A 6,255-nucleotide genomic window follows, 5' to 3' on the forward strand; every position below is an offset into this window, starting at 1 on the left:
AGGAAAGGTTGGAACATGGGCAATCATTTCCTTGAGATGGTAATGGTAATGTTTCTGTTGGCAGGCAGAATTGGAACATGAAATTTGAGGATGCTACCTCTGCTGCTCAAGCAACGGCTGAGTTTGCAGAACATCCAAGCCAACCTGCTAGAGCAGTTGTAGAACTTTCAAGGCAATATTGTGTTGATGATGGTGGTTCATTCCACTTAGGTCTCATGGATGAAAGGTTGGAACGTGGGCAATCATTTTCTGGAAATGGTAATGGTAATTTTTCTATTGGCAGGGAGAATTTGAATATGAAATTTAAGGATGCCACCTCTGTTGCTCAGGTAGCGACTGAGTTTGCAGAACATGCAGGCCTAGCTGCCAGAGCTGTCGTAGAACTTTCACGGCAATACTGTGTTGATTATGGTAGTTCATGCCACTTAGTTTTCAAGGATAAAAGGTTGGAACATGGACAATCATTTCCTTGAGATGGGAATGGTAATTTTCCTATTGGCAGGCAGAATTGGAACATAAAATTTAAAAATGCTACATCTGCTGCTCAAGTAGCGACTGAGTTTGCAGAACATGCAAGCCCAGCTGCCAGAGCTATTGTAGAACTTTCGAGGCAATATTGTGTTGATGATGGTGGTTCATGCCACTTAGGTTTCAAGGATAAAAGGTTTGAACATGGGCAATCATTTCCTGGATATGGTAATGGTAATTTTTCTGTTGGCAGGCAGAATTGTAACATGGAATTTAAGAATGCTACATCTGCTGCTCAAGCAGCGACTGAGTTTGCAGAACGTGCAAGCCTAGCTACCAGAGTTATTGTTGAACTTTAGAGGCAATATTGTGTTGATGATGGTGGTTCATGCCACTTAGGTTTCAAGGATAAAAGGTTGGAACATGGGCAATCATTTCCTGGAGATGGTAAATTTTCTATTGGCAGGCAGAATTGGAACATGAAATTTGAGGATGCTACCTCTTCTGCTCAAGAGACGGTTGAGTTTGCAGAACATCCAAGCCAAGCTGCAAGAGCTATTGTAGAACTTTCAAGGCAATATTGTGTTGATGATGGTGGTTCATTCCACTTAGGTTTCATGGATGAAAGGTTGGAACGTGGGCAATCATTTCCTGGAGATGGTAATTTTTCTATTGGCAGGCAGAATTGGAACATGAAATTTAAGGATGCCACCTCTATTGCTCAAGTAGCGACTGAGTTTGCAGAACATGCAGGCCTCGCTGCCAGAGCTGTCGTAGAACTTTCAAGGCAATATTGTGTTGATTATGGTGGTTCATGCCACTTAGCTTTCAAGGATAAAAGGTTGGAACATGGGTAATCATTTCCTTGAGATGGTAATGGTAATTTTTCTATTGGCAGGCAGAATTGGAACATGAAATTGAAGGATGCTACCTCTGCTGCTCAAGTAGCGACTGAGTTTGCAGAACATGCAAGTCTAGCTGCCAGAGCTGTTGTAGAACTTTCAAGGCAATATTATGTTGATAATGGTGGTTCATGCCACTTAGCTTTCAAGGATGAAAGGTTGGAACATGGGAAATCATTTCCTTGAGATGGTATTGTTAATTCTTTTTGTTGGCAGGCAGTATTGGAACATGAAATTTAAGGATGCTACCTATGCTGCTAAAGCAGTGGCTGAGTTTGGAGAACATGCAAGCCTAGCTGCCATAGCTGTTGGAGTACTTTCTAGGCAATATTGTGTTGATGATGGTGGTTCATGCCACTTAGGTTTCAAGGATGAAAGGTTGGAACATGGGAAAGCATTTCCTGGAGATGGTAGTGGTAATTTTTCTGTTGGCAAGCAGAATTGGAACATGAAATTTAAGGATGCTACCTCTACTGCCCAAGCAGCGGCTAGTTTTGCAGAACATGCAAGCCTAGCTGCCAGAGTTGTTGTGGAACTTTCAAGGCAATATTGTGTTGATGATGGTGGTTCAGGCCACTTAGGTTTCAAGGATGAAAGGTTGGAACATGGGCAATCATTTCCTGGAGATGGTAATGGTAATTTTTCAGTTGGCAGGCAGAATTGGAACATTAAATTTAAGGATGCTTCCTCTGCTGCTCAAGCAGCGGCTGAGTTTGCAGAACATGCAAGCCTAGGTGCCAGAGCTATTGTAGAACTTTCAAGGCAATATTGTGTTGATGAAGGTGGTTCATGCCACTTAGGTTTCAAGGATGAAAGGTTGGAACACGGGCAATCATTTCGTGGAGATGGTAATGGTAATTTTTCTATTGGAAGTCTGAATTGGAACAAGAAATTTAAGGATGCTACCTCTGCTGCTCAAGCAGCAACTGAGTTTGCAGAACATGCAAGCCTAGTTGCTAGAGCTGTTGTAGAACTTTCAATGCAATATTGTGTTGATGATGGTGGTTCATGCCACTTAGGTTTCAAGGATGAAAGGTTGGAACATGGGAAAGCATTTCCTGGAGATGGTAATGGTAATTTTTCTGTTGGCAAGCAGCGGCTAGTTTTGCAGAACATGCAAGCCTAGCTGCCAGAGTTGTTGTGGAACTTTCAAGGCAATATTGTGTTGATGATGGTGGTTCATGCCACTTAGGTTTCAAGGATGAAAGGTTGGAACATGGGCAATCATTTCCTGGAGATGGTAATGGTAATTTTTCTGTTGGCAGGCAGAATTGGAACATTAAATTTAAGGATGCTACCTCTGCTGCTCAAGCAGCGGCTGAGTTTGCAGAACATGCAAGCCTAGCTGCCAGAGCTATTGTAGAACTTTCAAGGCAATATTGTGTTGATGATGGTGGTTCATGCCACTTAGGTTTCAAGGATGAAAAGTTGGAACACGGGCAATCATTTCGTGGAGATGGTAATGGTAATTTTTCTATTGGAAGTATGAATTGGAACAAGAAATTTAAGGATGCTACCTCTGCTGCTCAAGCAGCGACTGAGTTTGCAGAACATGCAAGCCTAGTTGCCAGAGTTGTTGTAGAACTTTCAGTGCAATATTGTGTTGATGATGGTGGTTCATGCCACTTAGGTTTCAAGGATGAAAGGTTGGAACATAGGCAATCATTTCCTGGAGATGGTAATGGTAATTTTTCTATTGGCAGGTAGAATTAGAACATGAAATTTAAGGATGCTACCTCTGCTACTCAAGCAGCGGCTGAGTTTGCAGAACATGCAGGCCTAGCTGCCAGACCTATTGTAGAACCTTTGAGGCAATATTGTGTTGATGATGGTGGTTCATGCCACTTAGGTTTCAAGGATAAAAGGTTGGAACATGGGCAATCATTTCCTAGAGATGGTAAATTTTCTATTGGCAGGCAGAATTGGAACATGAAAGTTAAGGATGCTACCTCTGCTGCTCAAGCAACGGCTGAGTTTGCAGAACATCCAAGCCAAGCTGCCAGAGCTGTTGTAGAACTTTTAAGGCAATATTATGTTGATGATGGTGGTTCATGCCACTTAGGTTTCAAGGATGAAAGGTTGGAACATGGGCAATCATTTCCTTGAGATGGTAATGGTAATTTTTCTATTGGCAGGCAGAATTGGAACATGAAATTTAAGGATGCTACTTCTGCTGCCCAAGCAGCGGCTAGTTTTGCAGAACATGCAAACCAAGCTGCCAGAGCTGTTGTAGAACTTTCAAGGCAATATTGTGCTGATGATGGTGGTTCATGCCACTTAGGTTTCAAGGATGAAAGGTTGGAACATGGGCAATCATTTCCTTGAGATGGTAATGGTAATTTTTCTATTGGCAGGCAGAATTGGAACATGAAATTTGAGGATGCTACCTCTGTTGCTCAAGCAGCGACTGAGTTTACAGAACATGCAAGCATAGCTGCCAGAGCTGTTGTAGAACTTTCAAGGCAATATTGTGTTGATGATGGTGGTTCATGCCACTTAGGTTTCAAGGATGAAAGGTTGGAACATAGGCAATCATTTCCTGGAGATGATAATGGTAATTTTTCTGTTGGCAGGTAGAATTAGAACATGAAATTTAAGGATGCTACCTCTGCTACTCAAGCAGCGGCTGAGTTTGCAGAATATGCAGGCCTAGGTGCCAGACCTATTGTAGAACCTTTGAGGCAATATTGTGTTGAAGATGGTGGTTCATGCCACTTAGGTTTCAAGGATAAAAGGTTGGAACATGGGCAATCATTTCCTGGAGATGGTAAATTTTCTATTGGCAAGCAGAATTGGAACATGAAAGTTAAGGATGCTACCTCTGTTGTTCAAGCAACGGCTGAGTTTGCAGAACATGCAGGCCTAGGTGCCAGACCTATTGTAGAACCTTTGAGGCAATATTGTGTTGATGATGGTGGTTCATGCCACTTAGGTTTCAAGGATAAAAGGTTGGAACATGGGCAATCATTTCCTGGAGATGGTAAATTTTCTATTGGCAGGCAGAATTGGAACATGAAAGTTAAGGATGCTACCTCTGCTGCTCAAGCAACGACTGAGTTTGCAGAACATCCAAGCCAAGCTGCCAGAGCTGTTGTAGAACTTTTAAGGCAATATTATGTTGATGATGGTGGTTCATGCCACTTAGGTTTCAAGGATGAAAGGTTGGAACATGGGCAATCATTTCCTTGAGATGGTAATGGTAATTTTTCTATTGGCAGGCTGAATTGGAACATGAAATTTAAGGATGCTACCTCTGCTGCCCAAGCAGCGGCTAGTTTTGCAGAACATGCAAGCCAAGCTGCCAGAGCTGTTGTAGAACTTTCAAGGCAATATTGTGCTGATGATGGTGGTTCATGCCACTTAGTTTTCAAGGATGAAAGGTTGGAACATGGGCAATCATTTTCTTGAGATGGTAATGGTAATTTTTCTATTGGCAGGCAGAATTGGAACATGAAATTTGAGGATGCTACCTCTGTTGCTCAAGCAGCGACTGAGTTTGCAGAACATGCAAGCCTAGCTGCCAGAGCTATTGTAGAACTTTCAAGGCAATATTGTGTTGATGATGGTGGTTCATGCCACTTAGGTTTCAAGGATGAAAGGTTGGAACATAGGCAATCATTTCCTGGAGATGATAATGGTAATTTTTCTGTTGGCAGGTAGAATTAGAACATGAAATTTAAGGATGCTACCTTTGCTACTCAAGCAGCGGCTGAGTTTGCAGAACATGCAGGCCTAGGTGCCAGCCCTATTGTAGAACCTTTGAGGCAATATTGTGTTGAAGATGGTGGTTCATGCCACTTAGGTTTCAAGGATAAAAGGTTGGAACATAGGCAATCATTTCCTGGAGATGGTAAATTTTCTATTGGCAGGCAGAATAGGAACAGGAAAGTTAAGGATGCTACCTCTGCTGTTCAAGCAACGACTGAGTTTGCAGAACATCCAAGCCAAGCTGCCAGAGCTGTTGTAGAACTTTTAAGGCAATATTATGTTGATGATGGTGGTTCATTCCACTTAGGTTTCAAGGATAAAAGGTTGGAACATGGGTAATCATTTCCTTGAGATGGTAATGGTAAATTTTCTATTGGCACGCAGAATTGGAACATGAAATTTAAGGATGCTACCTCTGCTACTAAAGCAACGGCTGAGTTTGCAGAACGTCCAAGCCAAGCTGCCAGAGCTGTTGTAGAACTTTTAAGGCAATATTATGTTAATGATGGTGGTTCATGCCACTTAGGTTTCAAGGATAAAAGGTTGGAACATGGGCAATCATTTCCTGGAGATGGTAAATTTGCTATTGGCACGCAGAATTGAAACATGAAATTTAAGGATGCTACCTCTGCTACTAAAGCAACGGCTGAGTTTGCAGAACGTCCAAGCCAAGCTGCCAGAGCTGTTGTAGAACTTTTAAGGCAATATTATGTTAATGATGGTGGTTCATGCCACTTAGGTTTCAAGGATAAAAGGTTGGAACATGGGCAATCATTTCCTGGAGATGGTAAATTTGCTATTGGCAAGCAGAATTGGAACATGAAATTTAAGGATGCTACCTCTGCTGCTCAAGCAACGGCTGAGTGTGCAGAACATCCAAGCCAAGCTGCCAGAGCTGTTGTAGAACTTTCAAGGCAATATTGTGCTGATGATGGTGGTTTATGCCACTTAGGTTTCAAGGATGAAAGGTTGGAACATGGGCAATCATTTCCTTGAGATGGTAATGGTAATTCTTCTATTTGTAGGCAGAATTGGAACATGAAATTTAAGGATGCTACCTCTGCTGCCCAAGCAGCGGCTAGTTTTGCAGAACATGCAAGCCAAGCTGCCAGAGCTGTTGTAGAACTTTCAAGGCAATATTGTGCTGATGATGGTGGTTCATGCCACTTAGTTTTCA

Source organism: Nicotiana tomentosiformis, unplaced genomic scaffold, assembly GCF_000390325.3.
Source record: "Nicotiana tomentosiformis unplaced genomic scaffold, ASM39032v3 Un00002, whole genome shotgun sequence".
NCBI classification, from domain to species: domain Eukaryota; kingdom Viridiplantae; phylum Streptophyta; class Magnoliopsida; order Solanales; family Solanaceae; genus Nicotiana; species Nicotiana tomentosiformis.